Raw genomic sequence first — 22786 nt, forward strand, 5'->3', positions numbered from 1 at the left:
GGGCAGCTTTCAGTGCCAACTGACTTCCCTGGGTTCACCAGTTAGGGCCACAGGCTGTATCAGAGGCCAAGGCCTGCTTCTTAGCTCAGAGAAAGAGGCTCAGTGCAAAGGAGAGGACTAGAGAGAGCCATGGATGGAAGAGCACCAACAGAGGGTTCACCTTTGTAACAAAGGGTTTGACATGCCTTTGCAGAAATGTCACAATGAAATCCAGTGTCTTGTACAATTAGTATTTGGTAACACTTCAAGCTATAATATTTAAGGTTGTGTATGTGTGTGCGTGTATGTGTGTATATGTGTGTGTGTGTGTGTGTGTGTATACACACAAGTATATACTCACACATGATGTGGGAAGCAGGGAGCACAGATGTCATAGTATGCATGTGGAGGTCAGAGGACAGCTTTGTGGGTTTAATCCCTCCTTCCATCTTTATTGGTTTCAAGGGACCAAACTCAAGTTGTCAGGATTTGAGGTGACAAGTTATTTCTCTGCCAGTGAAATGAGACAATACATGTCAGATTAGAGATTATATAAAGGCAGGTTTATTGGGAAACCACTCTCTGGCGAGTTCACTGGTCCTAAGGAAAGAGGCCAGGGGAAGTCACATGAGTAAGGGAGAAGGGGTTGGGGGAAGAAAGAAAGGAGAGAGCGAGAGGGAGAGATAGTAAGAGAGAAAGAAGAAGAAGAGGAAGAAGAAAAAGAAGAAGAAGAAGAAGAAGAAGAAGAAGAAGAAGAAGAAGAAGAAGAAGAAGAAGAAGAAGAAGAAGAAGAAGAAGGAGGAGGAGGAGGAGGAAGGAGGAGGAGGAGGAGGAAGAGGAAGAAGAAGAAGAAGAAGAAGAAGGAGGAGGAGGAGGAGGAGGAGGAGGAGGGAGAGGAAGGAGGAGGAGGAGGAGGAAGAGGAAGAAGAAGAAGAAGAAGAAGGAGGAGGAGGAGGAGGAGGAGGAGGAGGAGGGAGAGGAAGGAGGAGGAGGAGGAGGAAGAGGAAGAAGAAGAAGAAGAAGAAGGAGGAGGAGGAGGAGGAGGAGGAGGAGGAGGAGGAGAGACCAAAATGTCTAGATTATCTGGGGAAGAGCCTCTAGGGGAAGGGCATGGTCAGGAATGGTCAGAGGACAGGGTATGCCAGGTAGGGAGTGAGGGATGCTGGGAGAAAGCAGAGGCCAGGTCGACTTTGGCATGTAAAATACGCACCTCAACCCCTTGTCCCTGGTCTGAAACACAGCAAACACCTTTACATGCTGAGTCGTCTTACCAGCTCTTAAAGAATTGTTGTTATATTTTAAAGTTAGTGTATATTCTTAAAAAGTTTCGAGGACTTACGATTCTAAAGACGGATATGTTTTAAAGTGGCAGTACATGAGGTAGAGCTGATCAAGGTGAGAAAAGTGGAGAAGTGGGCCAGACTGGATACAGCCTTTACAGAAAAACTGTCTGTCTCTGATCTAGGTTAGTATTGATGGAGAAAGACCACCAGCCCACATAGAATTAAGATCCCCAGTAGCCATATTAATAAACTAGTAAGACGAAAGTTAATCATAATAACATCTTATCTAAGCCACAATGTTCAAAATATTATCATCTCAACATGTAACCCATGAGAAAATTATTAACAAAACACTGACATTCCATGGTTCATATGAACTCTCAGAAACTGGGCTAGGATTTGACACAACACACTTGAATTTGGACCACCTGCATTTACAGGGATCAAAAGCCACACATGGCCTCCGAGATGGCTCGCCTGGTAAAGAAACCTGCTGCCAAGCCCAATGACCCGAGTTTAATCCCAGGGACCCTCGTCTTGGAAGGAAAGAACTGACTGTTGAAAAACTTGTATGTCAGTCTCCACATGTATGTCAGGGCACATGCCTAAAGGGGCATGCAAATTTAATTATAAATATTAAATATAATAATTTATAATTTTAATTTTGGTGATACATACACACATACATAATACATATGGATATATGAGAGAGAACGAGCAAGTATCTTTTAACCATAGCTTTGTATTGTAGCTTTTTATAGATTTATTTCTATAAAGTTTATTATAAAATTTACAAATAAATAAAAACACCACACACGAAAATTAACCAGACACACATACACACTAAATAAATGGAATAAAAAACTTAAAGCCACACGTGGTAACTGGCCAGTGCTTTGGGCAGTACAGATTTTGACACCAGTTAAAGGATCTGATTTCAGTGTGAGGAAGCTTTGCCAACCTCAGTTCTGTGACAGTGGGGGCCGCCTGACAATGAAGGGGTGTCCCGAGCACTGTACAATATTTATCCATAACCCCCTGGATTCCACCCAGTAGACGCCAGCAACACTCCCTGTCCCAGGGTAACAATAAAAAAAAAAATGTCCTCAATGCCAAAGGTTGCTTTGTACCGGGAACCTCTGGCCGTGGCTCGAAGGAGCTGCACGTGGGAATATACCTGGTACTGCCCGGAAAATGTCAGCCACATCAACCAGTTTGATGAAAGACCTAAAAGCATGTACTGAAACTTTGGTAAGAAAACCCGAGGCCAGCTCTGCCGCTGAAGCATTTGAAGTTTGCTCCCTCGGCACAGATAGCCATCAAAGAATTTGGTGGAGGGGAATTAAATTAGCAAAGTTGTAAATTAAAAACATTTTCTTCCATCTTTGAAAAACCCAAATTCTTTTCTTTCTCTTACTGGCATCAATTCTCCGCTCCCACCCCCACTCCCGTTCCAACCTCCGCTAAAGAAAAGCATCATTTTAAAGAGTTAGTGCCCCCACCCTGCATCTAGGGGGTGGTTTTTTATTAAATTCCAGAAGAGGGCTGGGTTTCCAAAGCAATCAACCAGGCTCTTGGTGAGCAGGCTCCCTGCCACTTCGCTGACATTCCACCCGCAGGAGGAGAGGAAGATCAACTGCAAGCAGGCCAAGTGTGGCTGATGCTTTGGGGTTTCCTGAGGGCTTTGCTGGTGTAAAGTGAGGCTGAGGCGGAAGCCTGATGATGTCCGAAGGACCTGACCATAGCTAAATTGCTCCATTTGCTCAACACCTAGTGTCTTCAGGGGTCTCTAAGTCCAATAATCATAGCACCAGGAACAAAGTGGAATACTGTGCGGAGCCGGTTTTCTTTGATCACGTGATCACACCTCCCGGAAGGCAGCGAGTATATTGCAGATGCTTATTTCAGAATGTGTTATTTGGGGGTGGGGGGATATAGCCTCCCTGTGCTCCCTAGTTCCTTCCATTGGCTACCTTCCATCCTGTCCTAGAAGGCTGACCTCTATGACTGCATGACTGGACTCTTCTGCCTGCTGAGTTCTTGCTGGGTTCAGCCAGAGGGAAGCCCCGCAGGAGATCAGAGAGGGAAGGGAGACTGGGATTGGGCTGTGGGTTACCAGAGATCTTAGTTCCTACAAGGTCAGACTTCCCTAGATCTCCAGAACCACTCTCTCTTCTGTCCTTTGCAGACTTCTTGGAAGGGCACAGTGCTGTCATCAGATCCAGGCTACTGCCTCATGGATGGTAATTCCCTAGCAAGCCTCATGTGGATTCACAAACTCCTTAGTCATCCCTCAGAATGTACTGGCTGCTTTCTCCCAGGCCCCGATCACTATCCCAACTCTCTTTAGCCTCAGAAAATTCACATCTTTATGACCTTCCTACAACCAGAAAGACTTCAGGAAGCTAAACTTTCGTCGGTCCTTGAATAGGCTCCCCTTTATCACCACAAAGGAAGGCAGGCAATTTTTCTGACTCTCCCTGGGTTCCCAAGACAATTGGTATACAAGAGCTATGTAGAAAGACCCAAGAATCTATATGCTTGATTTTCTTCCAGAGAGGATGTGCGTAATGGTCTATAATTTGGTATCTTCCTTTCTGGAATTTCTAACAATAATCCTGTTGAAAAGGAATTTAGGTTATGCCTCGAAGAAAATCATATGGGTGTTTTCCTTTGCTGATGTGTGGAGTGTCTGAAGGCATGCAAACCTCATCTCCAGCTTCAGTGTCTGAACCAACCCAGCAGCTGTCAGCAGCTCAGCCTGCAACAAGGTATCACCTGAGAAATATCTCCTTTCCTCCTCTGTCTCTAACCTCAACTCCTTCTACTCTACCGTAATAAATAAGCCTGGATGTCACATTACCTTGATTTCCTTATGGAGTCCCACTAATGTAAAAAAAAAAAAAAAAAAAAGCAATTTCTTCCTCTGGGTTTTGCCTTAGGCAGTTTAACCAGTGGAAATGATTCATGCACGGCCACGGGGGGGGGGAGAGGGCAGAAACCCAGCATTAAGATGCTCCTCAGATATTTCTAAGCCCACACTTGGCTAGTAACCATAGCAACTATAAAGGCAACATCAAAGAGAAAAAGACACTTGACCAGGTTGTGATGAACTGAAGTCCTGCCTGTATTTACTGTGGGAAGCCACATATACTGCTGGCCACCACCTATAAGTTTGGGTAAACAACCAATGTGCGCATGTGCAGTAGAGTTTTTTTGCCGAGTCACATGCCCAGGGCATGTAAATGAGGTACTGAATGCAGAACCAATCGGGTGTAGATATGTAAATAAGGTATGTAAACGAGGCACTGAGAGCATAACCAATCGGGTATAGACATGTAAATGAGGTACTGAAAGCATAATCAATCAGGTGTGGACACGCCTCTCCTAGGCCTATATAAGCAGCGCCAGTTCTGGGCTTGGGGTGGTGAATCCACCTCTGACTCTTTCCCAGAGTTCCTCTCTCTGTCCTGAAGGACCATCTGACTATTCTGTCTTTTGCTATAGTTCAAGGGCTTTTCATTTTAACCAATCAAAAGGTGCCTTAGCCAGGCAAGAAAGTACGGAGACACAGCTCTACACAGAGTACAAAAACATCACACCAACAACCTGCCTTTTCCCTCTCACTGTTTCTTGTTGGGTGTTTGGTCACTAGAAAGAGAAGGGCGATGAGCAAAGCCTGTTATATATTGTAGAAACTTGGTAATTACATCTTCAACGGTAAGGAGGAGAGAAAGGGGCGAATGACAGAAGAGGAAGACACAGGCTAGAGGGAGGCATGGTGGGGGACATCTGTAAAAGTTTACAAGAAACCAAGAAAGAAGAAAGAAAGCACGGGAAATAGCCAATGCATTCACACACCAAACTCATGAATCAGGCATCCATCTTCTCATTTTGAATCCTTTTGGGTCATGCATCTTGATAAAGGAGTTTGCATGGACTTTAATTTCCTGTTGGTTTGAGGTTTGAGTCCTATATTTGAAAATATTTCTAAGCAACTCAGCTCTCTACAGCCAATTGAATTCTGCTTGGACAGATTCTGACCTGGTGGTGTGACTCAGTCACTACTTTTGAGCCTTGGAATGAGATAACCAAGATAACACTCATTCAATTCATCCATCAGGGCAAAAGACTTTCCAGAAACCTCCTGCTTTTTTTTTGAATAGACATTAAAATAAGTCTCACAAGCTTAGGTTATCGAATCATACAGGAGAAGTAACACCAAAGATAGAAGGAGAACTTTCTTTGTATTAATGATTTTCATAAGACTATTTTATGCTAGTTCATAACAACCTTTGAACATTTGGCTTTCTTCCCTTCCCATGTCCTCCTTCCCTGTCTGCCATCCCCTTTGCCCCTCACAGTTTCACTTGGATTTTTGTGTCATATGTACACACATTAGTTTATGCATCTGCACCAAATGTAGTGTCCACCAAGGGAGGAAACGTCTGATATCTGCTTCTGAGAAGATTAAGATCTGCAGAGAGATGAAGTGGAGATGGCCAGGAAACTATGAAAACACGCCAGCCTTACTAACCATCAGAGAAGCACAGCTAGGAGCTACATTGAGACTGCATCTCACAAGTCAGAAGGGCAACCATTTAAGAAGCAAATAACAAATGTGGGCCACAATGTGACCTAAGGAAACCTGTATGCTGTTGGTAGGAATGTAGCTACTCTAATCATCTCGGGAGACAGTTGGAAGCAGCAGTGCCACGTGATCCAGCTATGTCACTGGTAGGCACTTACTGGACAGTCTCCAAGTCAACTTATCACAGAGAGCCACCATGTCAGTCTTTACTGCAGCCCTAGTCACATCATCTAAGTTATAGAATCGACCTCAGTGTCTAACAAGGGAGGAGTGAATAAAGACAATATGGCACATGTCCGATGGAATTGGTTTCCAGACATAAAGAGGAACCGAGTTGCATCCTTTGCAGAAAACAGATAAGACCGGAGATACCCACAGTCAGAGAGTTAAGACAGTCTGGTCTGCATGATGAGTTCCAGGCTAGCCAAAGCTTCATAGAAAGATCTTGTCACAAAAACAAAACAAAACCAAAACCAAAAAACAAAAGCAAAGCAACAACAAAAACAAAACAAACGAAACCCCCAAGAATGACTGATAGATCTGGAACCATGATGGATCAATCGCTCCTGGGGCCAAAGTATGAACAACAGAATACGTAATGCAACGTTGAGTTGCATCCTAAAGTACAAAACAAACATCTGCAGATCAACATGGGTGTTAAAATGTTCAACTAACTAACTAACTAAATAAATATGTGATAAGAAGAGACAAAGCTCCCTGAAGAATTTTTTACAAAAAGTAGAATTTGGAAAGGAAGAAATAGGCGGAGTTACAGTACCGAGTCATGGCTGGGGAATCCCGACTGGTGCTGTTAGTCACGTCCAGAGGTACAAACTACCTTTGATGCACCCTGGCAAGAATAGTACTTTGTCTCTATGGCTTCTTCCTTCCCCAAACCTCAAATAGATGTGTAATCATGAAAAAAAAAATGACACACTCATGCTGAAGGGTCATCTACAAGATTCCTGAAAACTCACAAAGGCGTCCAAGACAGGCAAAGTCTGAAGGGCTGTCATAGACCAGGAAAGGCTAAAGAGACAGGATGGCGGCATGTCATGTATTCTAGACTGGACTGTGGAATAGGAACAGGGTGGCAGGAAGCAACTAATGGAATGGAATAACACTGGTCCGGAGTCAGCACTAACATACACCAGTGATTCCTTTGCAACAATGAAAGGTGCTAGAGGGGAAACTAGAGTGAGGTTACAGAGTTCCCTGCTCTCTGCACTACCTCAGTAACATTTCTGTAAACCTAAACCGAGATGGATTGCATTAAGACATTTTAATATGTAGTCTTAATCTATCTATCTATCTATCTATCTATCTATCTATCTATCTATCTATCTATCTATCTACACACACACACACATCTATATGAGACAAAACAACTACAGAAAGTATAGAAGATTCAAGGAATGCTATCCACAGATGTGGGCAAAATGTAACAGATAAATATTGTAAAATATATGGCTAGAATATATAAATAATAACCCTGTAATAAATGAGAAACAAATGTGCAAAAGATTTCAGCAGCCAGTTCCCCAAGGAAGATGTAGGAACAGTAAACAGGGACTTGAAAAATTGGCCAGCATCACTTGTCACTAAGGAAAGGCAAACTCAAAACACAAGGAAATCGCATTGCAGGGAGCCGCCTAAATTAAAAATACTTTACATCCCATGTGGTGGTGAGCACGTGGAGCACCTGGAACGCTCCTGGGTCACCAGCAGAATCGGAGAAATGGTGTCATGCTCTGGAAGACAGCTTGGCATTTTGCCAAAAATGAAATATAAACTTGTCCCAAGACCCAGTAGTTCAGTTCTGGGATGTTTACGGAAAAGAAATAAAAACATGTGTCCACATGAAAACGTAAGCGTGCATGTTTATAGCAGTGTTATTCACGGTAGCTGAAAGCTGCAAACCATTCAGATATCTATCAACTGATGAGTCGATAAGTTGACTGGGGGATTGCCTCACAATGTGGTACCTCTCCGTATCAAAAAGAAACTGACCACAGATACAGGCAACAATCTAGTAATTCTCACAAGTGCTATGCCCAGAGAAAAGGAAGCCAGATGTGGAAGATGGCATGAAGTGTGATCCCACTTATATGAAATTCTAGAAAAAGCAAAGCTGTAGTAACAGAAACCAGATTAGCATCACCCAAGGCTGGAGATGGCAAAGAGAGACTGGAGGCACTTGGTGTGGGGATGCTGCTTGGGAAGACAGAGATGCTCTGTATCTGGACTGTGACGATGACTGGGTGACTGTGCATGTCATCATACACATACGCACATGCACACGCATGCACATGCACACGCACACACACACACATGCACGCACACACACACACACACACACATACACATGCACACGCACCCGCACGCACATGCATATACACATGCACACACACATGCACATGCACACACACACACATACACACACACACACATCTACATACACATACACATACACACTAAAAGCCAGATGGAGCTGGGGCTGGAGACATGGCTCAGAGATTAAGAGCAGTACTGATCTTTCAGAGACGACCTGGGTTTGGTTTCTAGCACCCAGGCTGAATGGCTTACAAGTAGCTCTAACCCAACCTCCAGATGATGCAGCTACACACACACACACACACACACACACACACACACTTGAAAATAAATTTAAAATAAACCTTAAAAAGCAAGTGGATACTAACTATATTGCATATAGTTATAATATTGCATACTAACTATAACTTGGGATGGTTTGGATGAGAACCGTCTCCATAAGGCTCATATGTATGACTGTTTGGTCCTTATTTGGTGAAATTGTTTTGGGAAGGCTTAGCCTTGTGGAGGAGGTTTGTCACTAGGGGTAGGTTTTGAGGTTTTAAAAGCCTACAACAGATCAATCTCTTTCCTTCTCCCTTAACCCCTCTCATTATCTCCTTCTCTCTCCCCTCCTTCCCCGCCTCTCCCCTCCCCTACCCCCTCTGCTCCCTCCCCTCCCCCTTCCTCTTCACTCCCTCTCTTCCCCTCCCCCTCCCTCTTTCCCTCCCTCCCCTCCCCCTTCCCTCCATTTCCCTCCTTCTACTGTATGGTCCTGAATAAGATGTAAACTCTCAGCTAGGACTGCAGCAGCATACCTGCGTACCTGCTGCCCTGTTTCCCACCACAATGATCACCCACTTAACTTCTGAAGCTACAGGCAAGGCTCCTACTAAATGCTTTCTTTTCTACGTCGCCTTGGTCATGAGGGCTCTTCACAACAAAAGAAAAGTAAGTCGTAACTCAGTAAAACTGACTTTAATAGGAAGAGGCTGGTATTTGGGATTTCACTAAGTTTCCTGGCAAACTCTGGATCCGAGAGAAGTGGAGAACAGTAGCAGTGACCAGGCTCAGGCTCCTCGCTGTCACAAGCATTTTTGTTATTGTCATTTGGATGAATACTCTTGATAATCTGAACCTCACACCTTACCATGGGTTCTTTCATTCCAGCCTTTGGCTGCTCCTCTGATGGAATTTCTTTCTTTTTTTTTTTTTTTTTCTTTTTGGTTTTTTCGAGACAGAGTTTCTCTGTATAGCTCTGGCTGTCCTGGAACTCACTTTGTAGACCAGGCTGGCCTTGAACTCAGAAATCCTCCTGCCTCTGCCTCCCGAGTGCTGGGATTAAAGGCGTGAACCATCATGCCTGGCTGTAATTTCTTGTTATATCTTGAATTTAAGATTTTGTTCTTGAACCTCTTGCTGTGACATAGACTAAAGAGTAAAAATTTATTTATTTATTTATTTATTTATTTATTTATTTTTAAGATTTATTATTATATCTAAGTACACTGTAGCTGTCTTCAGACGCACCAGAAGAGGGAGGATGTCTGATTACGGATGGTTGTGAACCACCATGTGGTTGCTGGGATTTTAACTCAGAACTTTTCAGAAGAGCAGTCAGTGCTCTTAACCATTGAACCATCTCTCCAGCTCAAGTAAAAACTTTATTTATTTATTTATTTATTTATTTTTTAAAAAACTTTATAATTAACTAACTAAAGTGATTTTGTTGTTGTTGTTGTACCCATATGCTTTCACGCTTGGAGTGCCAGTGTTTCTTCTGTTATCTAAGGCTTTGGTGAGTGTATTGGTCACTTCCCTGTTGCTGTAATAAAAGCAGCAAAAGGAGGAAAGCTTATTTTGGCTTACAGTTCCAGAGAGAAACTGGGGAGGCCCGACAGCCAGGAGCAGACATGACAGCAGGAAGAGGAAGCTGAGATCTCACATCTTCAGCTGCCAGCACAAAGCAGAGAGAGAGAGCAAACTGGAGGGAGAGTGGGTTATATTCTCTCAAAGACAACGACTCCAGAGAGCTTTCCCTGTCATGGCTGCACCTCCCAAGCCTCTCCAAACATTGGCACCAACTGGGGACCAAGTATTCAAATGTCCAAACCTATGGGGGGGACATCTCTTTTTCAAGATACCATGATGAGTAAGAGCAAGAAGCAAATGACTAAAGTTAATGAGATACCTGTCATGAAAAACCTCTCTAGGCTTTTATAGACTTTCATCTTAAATATAACAAGAGAGATCATATGATCATAACTTTCAGAACCATTAATTATTGTTGTTATGGTTAATGGATAAATGTCCCCAATGGATGCTTAGGACAAAGGACTATAGCTTCAGGAGAGCTGAGACCTAAGTTCCACCACAGTAATGAAGCTGTCCCTCTGCTGGAGAGTCTCACGGAAAACCAGGATGGGAACCAGAACACAAAAGAAGTGTGCTCTTCTAGTCTTGTCTATTTGATGTGAGCAAGGTTTTGCATTTAATACATTTAAAATCTGTTCTTAGCATAGCTCTGTGTGATGTGGAGTACACAAGATGGGGGACTTGGCAAAGCTAGTATCTACCTAGTCTCTTTGTCGGAGGCAAACCACACTTAGGACACACTCTGGGTGTTTATATTTGCTGATTCTGCAGAGTAAACCATCCTGTTTTCTTACTCTCTGCCACGATGGACAGTATCCATCTTAGATGATGATTATATAAAGTAACATGTAAAGGTTTTTTTTTATTAGTTGAATGAAAATGAGCCAGAAATATATGGACACAATTTTCCTCAAAATTTTAATAATTAAGAACTAACCAAACACGCATTAGATTAAGTCAACTACCTCGAAAACTCATTTTAAAACATTCAGAGACCAGAAACAGACTGCCTTCCAAATGCAGTTGGTTTGGTTTAAATTTTACATGAGAAATAAAATGTCTGCTTCCACAAACACGACTCTGCTTTTAGTGTTTGTGCTTCGGCTGTCAACTGATAGGGAAGCTCTCATGGCTTCTTCTGGAAATGTACTCAGTTTTCAGAGAGATTCTGTCGACACTTGAGAGTAGCCCAGGTCTACAGGGAAGTCCCCAAGCCTTTTGGTCAGTGTAGTCTGTTTCACTTTCTCTCACATGGCATCTCTTCTTCACAAAATCCATCCAATTGTTTTTCTTTGATTATCTGTTTGCCTGCTTGCTTTTTTGTTTTGTTGTTTTGTTCTTTTTAGGAGACCCGGTTTCTCTGGGTAGCCCTGGACTAACTCTGTATACCAGGCTAACCTCACACTTGGAGAGATCTGCCTGCCTCTGCCTCCTGAGTGTTGGGATTAAACGTGTGCACCGCCATGCCTGCCTCTTGGTTTTTTTGTTTTTTGCTTTTTTTTTTTTTTTCGAGACAGGATTTCTCTGTATAGCCCTGGCTGTCCTGGAACTCACTTTGTAGACTAGGCTGGCCTTGAACTCAGAAATCCTCCTGCCTCTGCCTCCCAAGTGCTGGGATTAAAGGCGTGTGCCACCACCACCGGGCTGTATTTTTTTTTTTTTAAAGACAGGTCTTGCTATATAGCCTTGGATGACATTGTTTTCTGTGAAATTAGTATTTATTAATTGCTACCCACCTCAATGGTTTACATTCCTGAATGAAACTCACACATGCAGTCTTTATATTTTAATACGCCTTAAGCAGCCCAATAGCTGGGTAGCTGCCTAGTCTCCATGCTGCTAGCCTCTACATCCCATGGATAATTCTGAGTTACTACTTAAACATTTCTATGTTCTATCTTGCCTGCTCTGGACCCATTGGTGCAGCCCTCTGGGCTGTGCTTTCTTGACCCAGAGCCCAGGGCACTCTCTTTGCTTCTCTACCCCATGGTGGCCTCTCTGTCTTTCCTTTCTCCACACTCTCCTACAGCATGGCAGATCTTCTCCTTCCAGTCCCAAGCCTGGGAAATTCTAAAATCCCTCCTTTGTCTGTCCTCTCCAACTACTGATGCTGGCATCTTTATTTACCAATCAGAACCAACTGGGGGCAGGCAGGCTTACAGAAGCTTCATGAAAACGGGGGTTTTTTTGGGGGAGGCAGGGTGGGGAATCATGATTAGCCTTCGTAATACAAGCAGCTACAGTTCTCATTATATAGAATAGGTTACTTAAACTTGTGGTCATCCTAATGATGTGGTGTCCCAAACTCTGGGATTATAGGTGTGCACCACCACACAGCCAACTTCCAGTTCTTTTGTGGATGTATTTGTGTATGGAGACCAGAGGACCTCATTGACTTTTGTTCTCCAGGTACTGTTACCATCAGAAGCTGATGACAGCTAGCCTCTGAACCCAGTGATGGTGTCATCCCTAGGCAACAAGGACCCGCCTGCATCTGTTGCCATGGAAACCACTGCACACTCCCTGTGCATGCCTTACCTGCATCACCTGCACGCATCATTACCTGGGTTACCTACATCACGGCCTGGATGAAAGACAGAGACGCCGACCCATCTGCCTCTTTTTCTCTTCCTTGCTTCTCCCTTTTTAATAAAGGACCTCTCTCTTGGGAACTGCGCTGGCTCAGAGTGATCTGTCCAAGGAATATGCCTCTTTTCAACTAACACTGTCCATCTTTCAAATGTCTTAAATGGTGTTTCTTTGGCCTGGAACTTACCTAGTAGGCTAGACTGTCCGGCCAGCGAGCTCCAGGGAAGCTGTCTTTCTCTGCTGCACTGGCACTAGAATCAAAGGCATGCTGCCATGTGTAGTTTGTAAAAACCATGGGCTCTGGTGGTGGACCACAGACAGATCCTTATGTGTGCAAGGCAGTGCTTTACCCTCTGAGCTATCTTACTGGCCCCCAGTTCCTGAATGTCACAAATATCAATTTCCTGTTCCACTCCTTCTCCTCTATCTCAGAGTTCTTGGCTTCAGTTCTGTTCCTTCCAGGCAGCCCTCCATCTAAGATGTCCGGTTCTTTCTCCTGGAGACAGCTCAGTAGAACATCTTCACTCCAGTGCTGGCTCTCCCGTCATTCAGCTTCTCTTCAGGAAAAAAAGTCACTATGATTCTGGATGTCAGGTCCAGGGGCTGTTGGTAACTTCCATGAGCTCAGAACGGGGCTTAGCTAATTAATCTCAGGCCATTGATTCTGGAGGGGAATTTCCTGCTAGTCAGTAACGGACAGCTACAGACATTTCCAGAGACAGTAGTCGAACGGAACTAAGGAAAATTCTGGATGAGGTTCCTAGGGCTAGTGGTACATCAGCTCTTGCCAAGGATGTAGGAGAGTTTGAAAACTCCGTCCTCTATTTGGCCAAAGGCAGATGCAGCCTTAGGAGGAGACCTTGTTAACAGGGCAATGGTTCAGAATGGATTAACCAAACATCCAAGAAGTTTTTCTATTCTTTTCTCCGGGGTTTCTTTGTAATTTTGACCTTAAAAAGAGAAAAGAAATGATTTTAAAAATTTTTATAAAAATGAAACACACATTTTGAAGTCTTCATACTGGTGTGTGCTAGTAAATGTTTAATTAAGGGCTGAGGGGAAGATGTGTGGTTTCTGGTACTGGCCAGTTTTTGTTGTATAATTGCTTTAATGGAGCCTGAACAACTCACTAAAACAGAGCTGGGGAGAAGAATGCAGAATCAACTCTGGGAGCTGACAGGAGCAGAGTGTAGCATGCCATGGCCGTTGGGTTAGGCACTTTACAGGAGGCAGTGAGGAGCCCGACAGCAGGCAGGTCTCTGCATGTCTGCTCTCTCTCTCTCTCTCTCTCTCTCTCTCTCTCTCTCTCTCTCTCTCTGCCTGTGCCTTCTCCTTTGAAATACCAGCAACCAGCCTGCAACTCTTAAAAACTGAATTCGAATCTTACATAGTTTACCAGAACCCAAACCTATGCCCAGATAGTTAGAAAGGGGAAAGGACTCTATAAAAATAAGTGTAGTTCTGGATGTTTATCCCATATCATCCTTGCACAAATCACCTACAGTTTGAAACCATCAATAACAAATGCCAGCCAGGTGCAGTAGTAGTTGCCAACACTCCCAGTATTTGAGACTATGGCCCAGGGATTACTTGAATTTAGGAATTCAATATCAGCCTGAACTACAAAAAAATTGGAGAGGGGTTTGGATTTGTAGTTCAGTGGCCGAATGCTTGCCTACTGTGCATGAGGCTCTGGGTTTATCCCTTAATGCAGTGGTCACGATGATGGTGGTGGTGGTGGTGGTGATAGGCTATTTATTAAGTACCTATCTGGTAGCAGATAACTTACATGTATTAACTCATTTAATATTTACTATAACTATAAAAAGGAGGCATGGTTAGTAGGAGAAATCAATAGATCAAATAATTGTTAGGAATATGTTTAATAAAACACATAGAATAGCCACAGCCAGTTTGAGATAGTTAAATAGCCGTTACTAAGTGTTTACTATGGACCTGATGTTTCCCATGAATTCTCCAGTGAGGTTTTATGGTCTATTTTACAGTTAGGAAAATAGAGGACTTAGAGTTGGAGAAGTAGCTTAGCAGTTAAGATCCACCCTGCTCTTGCAGAGGACCAGAGTTTGGCTCCCAGCATTTAGGTTGGAAGGCACCCAACCACCTACAACTCAGGCTCCAGGGGATTCTACACCTCTCTGGTCTGTGGGGGTGCCTACATGCATGACCACCTAACCACATACATCTATAAATATACATTAGATGTAAATAAATAATAAAACAAATGTTTGAATGACAGCAGAGCTCAGACTGGGAATCTCTAGATGCCAACAGCTCAGGAGATGAATTTGGAACCTAATTCAATTTCTTCTATTTGCTATTTGAATTCAGTATTGTCTCCTTGTAGCGGCTTGGATGCGAATGACCCCCCATAGTCTCATATGCTGGAGTGTTTGGTTCCCAGGTGCTGGAACTGTTTGAGAAGTGTAGTCCTTTGTTGGAGGAAGTGTGTCACTGAGTATAGGCTTTGAGTTTCCATGAGATGCACACTATTCCTAGTGTCTTCTCTGCCACCTGCTTGTGGTTCAAGATGTGAGCTCTTAGATTGTCCTACTGCTCACCATGACTTTGCTCCACCATTGAGGACTCTTCTGCTCTGAAGCTGTAATCCTAGTTAAATACTTTCTTTTATAAATTACCTTGGTCATCGTGTTTTATCACAGAGATAGAGAAGTAACTGACACATCCCCTCGACAATTATTCTTAAACCACACAGAGTTCTGTTGGAATTACAGGGTTAGAGAAAGTCTTTTAGACAAAGAATGCATAGTCTTTTGTTGGAGGCTCCTAGCATCAAACCTTAGATCTGGGTACATAACCTGAAGTAACTGTAGAAGCCAGAAAAGTAAACCAGGGTCCTTGCTAGGATAGGAGGGTAGGGGAAGCAATAGAGAGGGAAATGGGAGGATACAGGTGGTTTGATAGGGGAATGGGAAAGGGAAGAGATTGAGGGAGGAGGAGGGTGGTAAATACAGGAGAAGCAGGGAGGCAGGTGTATAGGGAACAGAAGTAGGGAACAGTAAGGTGAAAAAGCCACAAGGAAATCACACTACTCGTTACCTGAAAGGCAGCGTGTAATGCATATAATTTGTGTGTAAATATACATATATAGTTTAAACGAAACGTTCCCATCTGAGTTGACAATGCTCCCTCCAAGAGCCAAAGACCACTGAATAAAAACCCCAACACCAGACATAAGAAGCCCTCCTCTGAGTTTTTGGCCCAGGCTGTTCAAGAGACCCTTAAAACATACAGCCTATTGCTGTTGCCCTTCATTATCCCCTGTCCATCCACTCAGAGATAGGTTCTATTGCTGAAGATACCATCCTGAAAGCATACATACAAGTAACACAATATGGGCTAAATAGGTGATATTTTGAAATATATGTGTATATACATTACATATATGCATGCAACAAAAATTAGTGAAAAAAGAGGCCATCCATGCGAAGAAGAGTGGCTTATATAAAAATAAAAGAAGGGAGGAAGAGAGAGAGAGAGAGAGATTTTCAGATTTCAGGAGAATTTTGATTGCCTCTTGAAGTGGAAATAAGGGTTCTTTGGAAAGTCGGTTGGATGGTGTTTTGCTGGGGCAAATACGTGAAGGAACATTTAGGTGATGTGGACACAGGTTTGAAAGGCTAAAGCAGACTCATGAAGGAAAGTTTTGCTGAAGCAGACACAGGAGAGAGGATGTTCTGCTAAAGCAAGCATGTGAAAGGACACGTGATAAAGATTCTTTGCTAACAACAATCTATTGGCCTTCCTTACACTGTGTAGTTGAGCGCATTTGTCAGGACTCCATAGAGAGAAACGCACCAATAAACTTCTGGTGGTGTGCTGCAGTTTCTGTCTGCTTCTGAAGACTCAGGCTGATTGGATGCACCCATGCTGAGGCAAGGCACGTGGAGGACACGTGATGTTTGGAGGGTATAAATAGGACTCGGTGGAGTGATGGAGACAGGGCTTGGTTTGCTGGCACAGCTAACTATGCAACGCTTGTAGGTCTCCTACCTTTGCTGGTCTTCGCTTCCCCAAGAGAGCCACAGCTGAGAACTTCTCCTGGTGTCCCTCTGGGTCCCTCCTGCTGACTCCAGCTGAGGCTGAGGCCCGGCTGTCTCTGCTAGGTCATGTCACCACTGTTGCTATCCTGATTCTACCAAACTGGACTATTGGTGTATGAGTGAGGTGTTTGTGAATTGAGCTGCCACTCCCTGCTAACCTGTAAAGTGAACTCCTGATATCCAGACAACACAGACAGGACTTACTCCAAAGAACATTTCCAAACAGATTCACTTCCCTGGATCCTTTCTTTACCACTTCCACTTCCTCTGTGGGTGGTGGGCTACAAGAGAGGTTGAAGAATTTAAGAACCATCGTTAAAAATAAGGTTTGAAAAAAAAATAGTTACAGCCTCTTTTGGTTTAAAAGCTCTCTCTCTCTCTCTCTCTCTCTCTCTCTCTCTCTCTCTCCCTCCCTCCCTCCCTCCCTCTCTCTCTCTTTCCCCTCTTTCTCTCATTGGAAAGATGTAATTTACACCTTTCATTGTGAGGTTGTCTGAACTGAGCCACACAGTGGTGTTCTTATGTAGACAAAACTCCTGGAGTTTAGAAACAGGAAGGACTAAAATCTCCCCCTTTAAAGTAAAATAAAGCTTACCCAGTGGGGGACTTCCTTAACCCTGCAAACCCTGACATGTGTTAGGTAGCCAGGAAAGAATAATAAAATTCCCCCAGGAAGAGGTTTCACAAATGGCTGTGGTTAAAATGTGGTAGCCATAGGTCTGATTTCCACCCCACTCTTCTCAGCTCCTGCAGGGCTGGTCTCTGGTTTCCCTGGCTGAGACAGATCTGCAGTGCTGCAGGAAGTGGAGCCTTCCAGAAAAGACTAGAGGCAGCTCTGAGTCTGCCAAGCACACAACCAGGATCCCTTAGAGTGGTTGCGTCCCATAGATCTGTGCAAGCATTCTAGGCTGTTCCTTTAATCACCCAGGAAGGGCCCCACTTGGAGGAAGTTCTGACCATCAGTCAGCACCACGTGATAATGGGGAAAGGGAGAGGGTGCCATGCAATGGGAAGCAACGAGGAACCACAGAGAATACAGGACTGTAGTAGGTAGCTTTAAACAAGGACGAGATGCATTCAGTTGAAGGCAAAGACAAAAGGGAGTTGTGTGCGCACTTCATTACGTCGCTGCAGTGCAGACTCATTAAGACATTTGATTCAGCCGCCAGCAAGGAAGAGGAGTCTGGAAGGTTCTGGTTTGTGGCATATTTTAATTTATAGATTTATACCTGTAGCATGTGGTAGCCAAACCATGGCCAAGGGAGACACATGGGAATTAAAAGAGCCAGGTACTTTCAAATAGTGTGGTAGTTTACATATTACATTACAGCACGCCGGTTCTGTTCCGCTGTCGTACAATATACGCATTCCTAAGACTCACCGGGCTATGCAAAATTGCACAATAAAACCACAGGGCTTACAGAGAAATGGGCCATGGGTGCGGTACCAGGGGACTTTGTCAGTGAAATGAAAACAAAAACAGGAATCTAGTAAAAAGGCTAGTACAGGGCTGAACATGTTAAATCATTTAGAATATATAAGTGCTACAATAAACGCGGCATTTTATTGTGAACAAAGACCTAGAACTTATGTGTGAAGTGGATACCCAGAGGGTGGCAGAGTATGAGTGGAGTTGAAGTGGAGAGGAAGGCTTCAACATTTTCAGCTTTTTTCTCCATCCTTGACACAGGCTTTTTGATACATACATTTGCCATGGGTACCCTCTTCACCAAATTTGAAAATGTGGTCTTTAGCTAACTTTTGCTTGTATCCCTGCTTGAAAGTTGTTTAATGCCTTTCTGGTTTATTCCCAGAGCTCCATCCAACAGCTAAAGCCACTGGAAAATGACGTGATGTTTGAGACTACCAAACCAGCCACTCATACCAAAGTTGCTAGGTCTGCAGAATTTGGCAACATCTACCACTGTAAACAGAAAGCGCTTTATCTCTGTGAGAGAGCTGCCTTCCTGTTTCCACTGTGCGGTTTCCAGCCTCATCCATGTTCATTCAATCCCTCTGTTTCTTCCTTTTGAGACAAGATCTCACTATGATGTAGTGTGGTACAGGCTAGCCTCAAACTCAACATATCTCCTACTGCTTTCTCCTGAGGTCTGGGATTACTTGTGTGTGCTACCCGAAGGGTCTACACTTCTACTCAGGATCATTCTTACTGATTTTCTAGCACTTGGAGTTATTCTTACACACACACATACACACACACATATTATACTTATATATATATATATATACACATATTATATATATATATATATATATATATATATATATACTCCCATGATGCCATTGTTGGGATCCTAAATTCATGTTATTGGAGAGTAGTGATGATGGAACTTTGGATCTAATGGGGATTGTTTAGGCTATAAGATCTCTACCTTCATAAAAACATGTGTGTGTGTGTGTGTGTGTGTGTGTGTGTGTGTGTGTTCATAAAAGTGAAAGGCTAGTGAAACCTAACCCTGTAGGATAGCACACTTGGTTAGGCTAATTATGAAAATTAGGATAATGTACCCTCAAAGCCACGGGGAGATATGTACATTTTGTGAATTCTGACAAGTTTTTTTTTAAAAAAAGCTTTTTGAGATTTTCTGTATTAACTTCCCCCCATAGATAAAGTATATTATGCTGAAATTTCCCCTTATAATTGTAATCTAACTGGAATGAACTCTCATTTTCTTTCTTTCTGTTTATCTTGTTTTAGTTTTTTTTTGTTTTTTGTTTTTTGTTTTTGGTTTTTGGTTGTTGTTGTTGTTGTTTGAGACAGGGTTTCTCTGTGTAGTCCTGGCTGTCCTGAAATTCCGTCTGTAGGCCAGACTGGCCTTAAACTTGGAGATTTGCCTGCCTCTGCCTCCCAAGTGCTGGAATCAAAGGTGTGCACTACCACCTGCCAGCCCTTAAATCTTCTAACAAGTGTGACAGCTGATGTATACAGCACCCTCGCTCATCTTCAGCTCTTGTTGAGGCTAATCCCAGGTTGGGTCTGGGAGAACTAACAACCCTGAGATACAGAGGGGAAAGTCAACCTGTCAGAAGCCTGGACCGACCAGAGAGCAGCTTCAGGTTCCTCCATATCCTAGTTGCTGAAACTAGTTCTACCACCTTTGGAAATCGGTGAGCCAGAAAGAGTTCTTCCTTCTCCATAAGGGATTTGAGTAATATAAGATTTCAGGAAATGCAGGGCTGACTGAGCAGAGTTTAAGTTTTGTCATTTTTAATATTTATCTTTTTTTTTTTTTTTTGAAGCTAGCTTGAAACTCCCAGTGTAGACCAAACCAGCTTGGAACTCACAGAGATCTGCTTACCCGTGCCTCATGAGTGCTCAGATTAAAGGAGTCCACAATGTCTGGGCTAATTTTTTTAAAATATTTATCTTTTTATTGATACTTAAAATATTTTTTAAAAAAACCTAGCTGGGCTGGGTGCACATGCCCACCTACCCCTTGGGAGGTTGCAGCAAGAAAACTGCACCTGCCAGGCCAGCCTGGAATGCAGAGTGTTTACTTGTCTCAACTCTTGCCCCCCAAGCCATCAATAATGGGAACACACCCACCCATACCGTAGTGGATACCATGTAAGGTTTCAATGCATATGTTTTGATTACAAATTAAACACCTCAGGCAGGCAGGACAAGATAAAGGGAGATGTTTCTTCATCCCTGTCCCCCCAGTGTTGAATGGGAAGGTCTCAGTTGGGGCAGGAGGAATCTTTCTAAAGGGGGTTTGACTCAGTTTATTCCCATTTAGGTTCTGTGTGCTTTTTTGTTTGTTTGTTTGTTTTGTTTTTCGAGCCAGGGTTTCTCTGTAGCCCTGGCTGTCCTGGAACTCACTTTGTAGACCAGGCTGGCCTCGAACTCAGAAATCTGCCTGCCTCTGCCTCCTAAGTGCTAGGATTAAAGGCGTGTGCCACCACACCCGGCTGGTTCTGTGTGTTCTAAAGACAGCCTGCTGCACTGCCACTGTGACAGCCTTCATGATAATGGCTGTTACCATCTGGAGGGCAGACTCCCTGGGTAGAAGTGAGTCCTTTCTCTGGTCCTACACTTTGTTTCAGAACTCCAGCTGACAACAGGGATGTCCCTGACCATGCTCCAATTGTGTCTCAGTGGCATCTCTATTCAGCGAGCATCCCAGCTGCAGAGAATCCCTGTCTAAGTCTTTCATCCACTCCCCTGGGATCTGTTGAGGGCCCATCAGTACCAGGTTATCTTCTCTCAGTCAGGGTTGCAGGAAGTTTAGCTGCCCCGGTCATTTTCCTACTTACTGGAAACCTGAAAAACTCGTCAATGACCTTCCCATGACCTGGGGTAGCAATTTCTCAACCTGTCGCTGCCTGTCACATTTGAGAGGAGGGCGGGATTAATTCTCTTCCATGGGTGTCTTTGTGCTTGGCTGAGCCTGAGGTCTCCTTCCATCCCTTCCCCTCTCCCTCCCTCTTTTTCCTAGTTCTTCCTCATTTCTTTCCACATTCATGCCCTGGGACCTGTTCTACAAATATCTGAGGAAAAGAGAAAGAACAAACTAAACAGAGTGGTCTAAACGCTACAGGGTTTGTTTTGGTTTAATTTCATGAATGAGGCTATTGAACCGAGCAGCCGAGCAGCCTTGTCTCCTCTCAAACCTGTGCTTTTCGGGTACTGTTTCCAGGTGCGGCGGAAAATTTGAGGCACCTTGGCTAGGAGCCCATGGTGAAACAGACAGGACTGTGGCTCCTGTCTCCCCATCCTCTATGAGCAGTGGCAGCTACAGCTGCTGGAGTGGGAGCTGCAGCAGTGGGGCGTGGCCTGCAGGGCTGTTGGAGTCCGTAGCCACACTGATGGAAAGGAAGCGGAACCTTCACTCAAGTTGGCCAAGCACAGCAACCACCAAGCAAGAAAAATGAGGGCAGGGCCGGGAGGAGAAGGTGGAGAGAGGTCTCAGGGTGTCGGTTTTTGAAACCTTCTGTCTTGACTGAGGCCCAGGCTCTCAGCACAGGGTCTGTGACACATGGCTGAGAAATTCCCAGTGGCCTTGGATGACATTTCAGTTCATTTCTCTGAATCACACTTTCGGAGGGTTTTTCTTTTCTCACCAGAGGCAAGCTGAGGGGGGAAAACCGGGCTTGGACGGCTTGGATGGCTTGGATGGCTTGGATGGCTTGGATGGCTTGGATGGCTTGGATGGTAGTTTGGAAACAGACAGGGAATGGGGTCGTTTGTGTTATTAGTAGGAGAGTTAAAGACTTGCAAGAATGGAAAGAAAAACAAGAGGAAAGAAAGGGTGTTAAGAAGGGAGGAATGATCTGGAAGTAGGGCCGGAAGAAGTGGTCACTGTAGTAACCAGTGGATAGATGAACAACGCAGACAGACTTCGCCCTTCTGCCTCTTACTGTGGTGGCAGAGCAAGACTTGGAGCTGTTGGGCTTGCCTTTCGTTTCTGTTCTGGGTACTAGAGATACAAGGAAGAGTCGTTTGCAGAATGTCCTGCCCTTGTGAGGCTTTGCTTCAATGGAGGAGAAACTCACTGAGCAGAGCAACAGTGGTCAAATGGAGCCTTTGATCCAAACTCTTTTGAGTTTTTAACCTAGATCTACAGAATTTAACAGAATGCTCAGGGCCCAGGTGCTGCAAAAGAGCATCCTCTACTGGAGAGGTGGAAGTGTAGGAAAAGGCCACGCCCATTAGTGGCGACAGGGCTTCTGTAGCTCAGCATCAGCCACAGGGTCTTAACGTGGAACTGTTCAATCCCCCATGGTGACTCCTTCTCTCTCCCAAAAGGGTGGGCAGGATGTGGAGCTGACAGAGAAAGAAGGGGTCTTTTAGTGTTCCTTGTCCCTTTGGGCACTCTAAATGTCATCTAGGTTAAAAGTCCTCATCACGGGGCTGGAGAGATGCTTAGCAGTCAAGAAGACTGGCTGCTTTTCCACAGGACCCGGGCTCAATTGTCTGCATCCACGTGGCAGACACAATTGTCTGCAACTCCAGTCTCAGGGGATCTGATGCCCTCTTCTGGTCCCCACAGGTAACACATGTATCAGCAGTACTTAGAGGCAAACAATAAAAACATATAAAAATAAATAAA

Source organism: Mus caroli, unplaced genomic scaffold, assembly GCF_978045245.1.
Source record: "Mus caroli unplaced genomic scaffold, Mus_caroli_1 scaffold_14, whole genome shotgun sequence".
Classification (NCBI taxonomy): domain Eukaryota; kingdom Metazoa; phylum Chordata; class Mammalia; order Rodentia; family Muridae; genus Mus; species Mus caroli.